We start from the raw sequence: 7,452 nt of genomic DNA, 5'->3' as shown, positions 1-7,452 counted from the left end.
GTCTGTAGTGGTCAGCCCTGGCCTCCCTCTGAGCTGTGAGAAGAGGCATGCTGGGGACCATACTGGAGCTGGGAAGATCTTTCAGCAGGGCAAGGGCAGGGGAGGAGGTGCTGGCTCAGGCTGCCACTGCAGGGCTGTGAAGCCAGGCTGGCAGAGAGGGCCTAGAGGCTGACTCAGGCTCTGCCCAGGGCTCTGCCCCGCCCAGCGTCCACAGCTGCTGCTGGGCTCTTCTCTGGGGCCCGTGGCTGACACTGCCAGCTTCCCCCACACTGCTACCACACCCACATACTCCCCAGTGCACTTTATCATTCTTTGCCTTACAGCTCTGTCCCAGCTTACACATTCATTATAAAGCAGCAGAAAAGTGATTGAAAATGGGGGCAAGTTTCTTAAGTGCTCAAAGTCACTGTTTGCGGCTCTACAAGTGGGTATGGCGGTAATGCCGCCCTCGGAGGATAGGATAATGAAAGAATTAAATGCAGCTCCCAAAGGCAGCACCAGGCTGAGAAGGAGTGCTCAGGAAACGCTCACGGCTCCTCTGTCCTGGGTCTCTCTCCCTCCTGTGCACACAGCTCCACCCATTATCGCCCTGCTTGCACGAGCACCCACGGCACACAGACTAGCTCACGTGCACACAACCAGATGCCTTTTACTCGAATCCCAAGCACGCAGACCCACACCCCCCCATGGTTCCCTTGACTACCTGTTCTCTCTCTTCCTCCCCCCTACCTGGGGCCCGCCCCTGCCGTGCTCTCTCCCTACCACTCCCACCTTCACCCCTGTGCATCAGCAGGCCTTGCCTGCCTCACCCTTGCACTCCTCCTCCTTCCACACCGGGTCCACTCACACAGACCTGAGGACTCAGCTCTGTTGCTCACTTGCTGGCTCACAGACTTGGGGGCTGTGCTTCTCCCACTGAGCTCCTCCTTGAGAGCACAGAACCCTAATCCTGCGTAGACCTCCTTTACTCGGTTGGCCCACTGCCTCCCAAGGGCAGCACACATCACTCAGCCCTCCCACATACACTGCTATTGGCAGACACCCTGTAAGAGGGCCACAGCGATCCACCTTTACCCTGCTCTTCCTCCTCCGGGCTGAGCTCCAGCCCCTCCCAGCTCTCCGAATAAATCCTGCCACCACTGCGGCTGGCTGTGGCCACTGCTGAGCTGTCAGGGCCCGCAGCGCCGGCGTCCCCAGCACTCAGTGCCAGTTCCCAGGCTCAATACGGGCAAGTGAGGACAGGAGAACAGATTCTCACTGAGATCTGATGGCTCAAGCTGCATTGCACCCCCAAATGCCCAATCCAGAGCCCATCTGGAAGACAGCTCCCAGGATTGGCGCCTGCCTCTGGCACAGGATGTGTCCATGTCCCCTGTTCCTCATACCTCCCCTGCCAACCCTCACAATAGTAGACTGGGCCTGGCCTTCCCCCTCTGTGGACCTGGGGAAGGTTTAGGCAATGAGAGGCCCAGTGGAGGCAGCAGGGCAAGTTAGGAGCAGAGCCAGCCTGCAGCCCCCTAACCAGCCTTCCCTCACCCTCCAAGAAGAGCTAGGGAAGACCCCTGCCCAAACGACACAGTTCTCACAAGTTCCCACTTGGGGCCTGTGATGAACACAGCCTGGATGACATTTGATGCCACAGTTGTCAGCAAAAAAAGAATAGCACAGGAGTGATGTCTCGGGACACCTCTGGAGAGAGGTGACAGGGCTGGTGCCCAGAGAGGCCTCCTGGGGTGCTGGAAAGAGGAAAGACTGCAGGAGCCAGAGGGGACATCAGGACAGCTGGGAGTACCTCCAGGGCAGGCTCAGGCCTGGCCAGGATAGCGCCAGTGTCAGGAAGTGGGTGGGGCTGGGTGGAGGGACCAGGAGAGTGAGAAGGGTGCCACCGGAAGACGCAGGCTCCTTACAGAGCCTCTGCAGGTGATGCCCGGCATAGAGTTCTGCAGGCCTTCGGGAGGCAGCTAGGAGCAGCCATTACTGGGTGCCCAAGGACATAGGGCCCACTTTCAAAGGACCTTGAGTTTTCCTTGCCCAGGGTGCTGTACTACCATCCCCAGAAATAGAACCTCCCCCACTCCCATCCCAGGGAGTAGTGAGGGCCAGAATAAGCTCCTCCTGCAAGCCAAGCCTGTCCAGCCAATGTCCTTTCCCCTAAACATTGCACAGACCTCCTGTTAAGTGCTGGTCCCTGTGGAGCACCTGACAGGTATGACCCAGAAGAATCTGGCCCCTGGAGGGGCAAGAACTCAGCCTGTCTGTCTTCTTGCCTTCTGTGTCCACAGAGCCTACAGCAGGGGAGGCACAGGGTGACCTTCAAGAAGGATTTACTGAATGAAGAAATGAATTCACTTCATTCTCACAACTCCTATCACCAGTAAGTAACTTTATAACACTTTTATTCCCACTTTTTGGATTAAGAAAAGGAGGCTCGGAGACAGAAAGTGAACAACCTGCCCTTCCTGCCCTGGGAGTTTGGTTTCTTCCCAGCTTCATATCAGGAAGCAGGCAGAACATGAACATAGGGGCTGACAATTTTCCTTCGCTGACTGCCTCAGTTTCACCATCCATGAAATGGAAATGGTGATGCTTACCTTGGAGGAAGGGGACAATCAAGATCTCACTTGTGAAATGCCCAGAATCAACGTCAGACCAAGATACATTTCCTTCATCTCCCCTCAGTTATGACTCTGCCCCAAGTCCAAATCTCGGCAGGACCACCCCTGGAATCCTTGTAGGTCAGGCCTTTTCCTGTGCCCAGGGAAAAGGGAAGGGCTTGCTGAGGTTGCCAGAACAGCACTGGGTCGGCTTTACGAGTGTAGAATTCTCTAGGAGTCCAACCAGATGCTGGCAGTGATGTGCTCCTCTGAAGTCTGGCGCTGCTGTAGCCCCGAGTCTCTGCTGGGTACCAGCAGCCCTTGTCATCTGGATACCTCACTGCCTCCACCGGATCTCTACTTCCATCTGACTAGCCATCCTCTCTGCATGGGTCTTCCCATGCTCCCCATTGTATTTCTCCTCTGCTTAGAATGACGCCAGCCATATTGGGTTCAGGGCTCACCCTGTGCAAGTGCAATGTCTTTTTAAATTAGCTACTTACATCAGCAAAGACTTTATTTCCAAGGGAGAGTCATATTCTGAGGATGCTGGAAAGATGCAAATTTGGGATGTCGGGGGTGGGCAGGATTCTGAAACCAGTATAAAGAATTTTCATGGAAAAGGTGTAGGATTTTATTTCTATTATTTTTTATTTATTTTTGTTGGAAAGGCAGATTTACAGAGAGAAGCAAAGACAAAGATCTTCCATGTGTTAGTTCATTCTCCAAATGTCTGGAGCTGAGCCAAGAGCCAGGAGCTTCTTTCAAGTCTCCCACGTAGGTTCAGGGTCCCAAAGATGGGCCATCTTCTACTGCTTTCCCAGGCCATAAACAGGGAGCTGGATCAGGAAGTGGAACAGCCGGGACATTAACTGATGACCATATGGAATGCTGAAGCTTGAAGGTAGAGGATTAGCCTGTTAGGTCACAGAGCCAGCCCCAAGGTGTAGGATTTGAAGACAGGTAAATCCAGGTTTAATTTCTTCATTAAAAAGCTGTTGAACTCTGAACTTCTCTGGGTCTCAATTCCTACCCTGTAAAAAGAGAACAACCAGAGGGACTTCCCAGGTGGCCACCAGGAAAGATCAGCTGAGGAACTGAAGACAGCCAGGAGGCAGTAAGATATGACCCTGCTCTTGACTAAGTCATAGCTCTTCTGAAGGGCTCAATCAAGTTGGGGAGAGGGCAAACATGGGACAGAGAATCTTGAAGCTTCTACGTCAACCTGATGCTTTCAGAGCCCTGAGATGTCCTTGCACAGCAGCTGTGTGGAGCCATCAGCAGGAGTCACTGGAAGGGGAGTGGGATTGCTCAAGATACCTCTGCCAGTTGCCCCTTCTTAGGTGCCCAGGTCCACCAGCCGTGGAGGCAGTGGACTTTCACCAGCCCAGGAGGAGCCCCCAGAGCCCAGGGTTAGCCTCTCTACCCCTTGGCAGCCACCAGGCACCCAGTGCTGGGCAGTAGGTGACCATGGAGGGAGGCAACAAGTACCAGTTCCATCAAGGACCCACGGTGTGGCCTTGGCCAGATGAGCATCTGTTTCCCTGGCTGCTTGCTCGAGAGCACTGCACCCCTACACGGAGTAGGTGTAGGAAGGAGAAGGGAAAATGTGGTAGGGCAGGCACTGCGCTATCTCCAAAGAACTCTAAGACTCTCTAGCTTGTAGGAGGACATTGTGACCGTAGGTCAGCGACCGTAGTCAGCGAGCACAGAATTACAGTTGATGGGACAATATTTGTATGATAAACAACTGAATGGATGTCTTGTGTGTGACTGATTGGATATCCTTTGCATGAGAACAACTGTATGGCTACCTTTTGTATACCTGATGAGATATCATTTGTATAAGAACAGTTGAGTGGGAAGTAATATACAAGGCAAAAGGACTTCCAAACTAAGGCATAGAGACAGTTGATGGTTCTGTTGATGAACTAAATATCTCTACCCTAATCCTGTATGACCCTCAGCATATAAAGTCTGTTGCCCCTAATAAATTTTGGGTATTGATCGTCAGTCAGTAGTCCAAGCGTGTTAATTATCGGCTCCGTGCACCAAGTCCATCGCTGCAGGACAGCGCCACTAGCTGACAACCTGACCCTGCCCTGGGTCCCCTAGGTACAAAACAAACTTCACTACCTGCTCAGCCTGGCTTGTTCTCAGGATCTCACAGCACGAAGAACTGGCCAGGTCAGAGGAGTCGGCCGTGGGAGGATGAGCTGAGGAGAAAGGGAAGCCCAGCCTTGTGCCAGACTCTGAGCTGTGTGCTCATTCACATCTGATCCTGAAGGTTGCACCAGGGTTGTCAGCTCTGTTCCCATTTGCAGAGTGAGAAACTGACACTTCACGGAATGCTTGTATGGCCTGGATGTGTGAGCCTGCTGGATATTCCGGCTGATGTGTTGGCCCCAAGGGAAAGGCAGTAGAAAGTAAGGCCCCTGGGAGGTGATAAAGCCACCAGGACAAGGCCCTCATGAGTGGCCCCCACCACACAGCTCACTCCTTCCACTTTGCCCAGTGTGGAGGTGTCAGCAGAGTCCAGGAATTAGGAGGCTGGAGTTGTTCAGTGGGTTGGTCCTGTATTGGAGTGTCCATTTGAGTCCCAGCTACTCTGCCTGTGATCCAGCTCCCTGCCAATGTGCCTGGGAAGGCAAGGAAACATGGGCCATGTTTGGGCCCCTGCCAATCACACAGGAGATCCAGATGGAGTTTCTAGCTCCTGGCTTCAGCTTAGAGTTCATCTGGGAGTGAACCAATGGATTAGAAGGCCTGTCTTTCTCTTCTTACCCTTTCCTGATCTTCATCCCCCTGCTCTCTGTCACTCTGCCTCAAATAAAAACATAAATCTTTTTAAAGTTCTATGAACTGGAAATTAGTAGACACCAAATCTGCCAGTACCTTGATCTCGGACTTCCAGACTTTGGAACTATGGGAAGTCATTTTCTGTGCTCCACGGGCCATCCACTTTATGGTTTTGGCTGCAGCAGCTCAAGTGGACCAAGACAAAGACAGTAACCATGTTTATCAGGCACTCGCTACGTGCAGCCCCTGGGCCAAGAACTTTACAGGTTTCACTGGATTCTTAATCCCGAGAGGTTGGCCTTCTTTCCAAGGGGCCACTGAGATTCTGGGGTGTGAAATAGCTCACTCTGGGTCAAGGAGTTGGGATCCTTTCCAACCCCAAAGCTGGTGTTTTAGGCACTGCCAGTGCCTTCTCTCCCCTGATTGCTGCCTGCACAGATGGGTACTTCCAAGCCCAGGTGACACAGACTGTCCAGGCCAGGCTTGGCTGTCAGGGTGGCAGAGATGAGACATGCCAGCTTCTGCGCTGCAAGTTTTACCAAATATACTTGTCCCACACTCCTAATTTTGGCTTTTTAAATAATTGCCATGTGATACTGTGAGAGGAGTTAGACTGGGTGGTAGGCAGTTAGGGTTTTCTGGGTCCCCAAGTCATTTTTCTTCCCAAATATAAAGGGGTATTTTCCCCACCATGTCTTGGATTCACCAGAACACGTCTCTCCCAAGACAAATGCATATCTTATCAGGAGTGTTTCCCCCAGGAGACAAGGGTGACATTAACATATCTATTCCCCACCTGAAGCCTCCACCCAATTCTGTCTCCAGCCATTGCCAAGGGGGTGGACTTCAGACTGGCCTCTTTATCATTAGAAAGGGACAAGGAAGTTGGCCAGTGACACCTTTCTGGCCTTTTGTCCCAAGGCCAGGTACCATGGAAACCAGGAATTTCCTTTGTTTATGGAGAAACATCTTTGAGGGGAACCTTTAAAAGATGCTTTCTCCACCATTAATATGGGTTTTTCTCTCTTGCCTTTCTCCCTGCCACTATGGCAGAGGATCTCGAGGCCCCCTCCCATCACTAGGATGGGAGTCTACTTTCTCAACTATTTCTAATAAATCTTACTTTAAAACTACACTGTGTCCGCATGAAAATTCTTCTTTCCTGCGAGACAAGAATTTGAGGTTGCTGCAGTATTCGGGGTTCAAAAACCCTACAACAGTTTTGGTGCCTTGTGACTCGGATCCTACCAGCGAAATTTCTCCAGCCAGCCTGCAAACATCCATCTCGTCGGACGGTGAGCAAAGCGGACTTTATCCTGTTTTTCGGAGACACTAGTTCTCCACAATTAGTAACTCTCTGACAAACACCGGGTCCCTGTCGGCCAGTTAAATGCGTCTAGCGCGGCCGCCGGTCTTAAGACTCAGGGGCGAGGCTTGCTGAGTTTGGCTAAATTGATCCCCTGGAGCTGGGACACTTTTCTGATCTTTTCTCGCTGCCCGCTTCCCGTGGATCTGTGCCACAGGAAGGACAGGGAAAGCCTGGACAAGTAGGGGTCCTGGCCAGGGCACTCCCTGGTGTTCCCCGAAAGCTCATCGGCTAACCCTGGTCCCCACAAATGCCCGGTGGGCTAGGCGCTGGGAAACGGCTCCTCTCGCTTCCGTGGATCGGCGCCGCAGGGAGGGTAGGCCTGGACGACTAGGGGGTCTGGCCAGGGCACTCCCTGGCGTCCCCTGAAAGCCCATCAGCTGACCTCAGTCCCCAAGAAGCCCAGTGGGCACGGCGCCATGAAATGCCACCCTGGCGGGTGGGCCCTTGGTGATGTGGGAGAAGGCTTGGACGAATAGGAGATCTGGCCAGGGCACTCCCTGGCGTTCCCCTAAAGCCCGTCTGCCTGACCCTAGACCCCTAGCGAGCAGAGGACCGTGAAGCGCTTCCTGATGGGAAAGGTACCTGGGCGCTCAGTCTAAGGAAGCTGGGATTCTACCTTTCTCTTCTCTCTCCTCAGCTCCAGGAATGTCGGTTTTGTTCAAACTCAGTTTCCTTTTCGCGGACTAAGCC

Source organism: Ochotona princeps, chromosome 2, assembly GCF_030435755.1.
Source record: "Ochotona princeps isolate mOchPri1 chromosome 2, mOchPri1.hap1, whole genome shotgun sequence".
Taxonomy (NCBI): domain Eukaryota; kingdom Metazoa; phylum Chordata; class Mammalia; order Lagomorpha; family Ochotonidae; genus Ochotona; species Ochotona princeps.
This window is presented reverse-complemented; position numbering follows the sequence as displayed.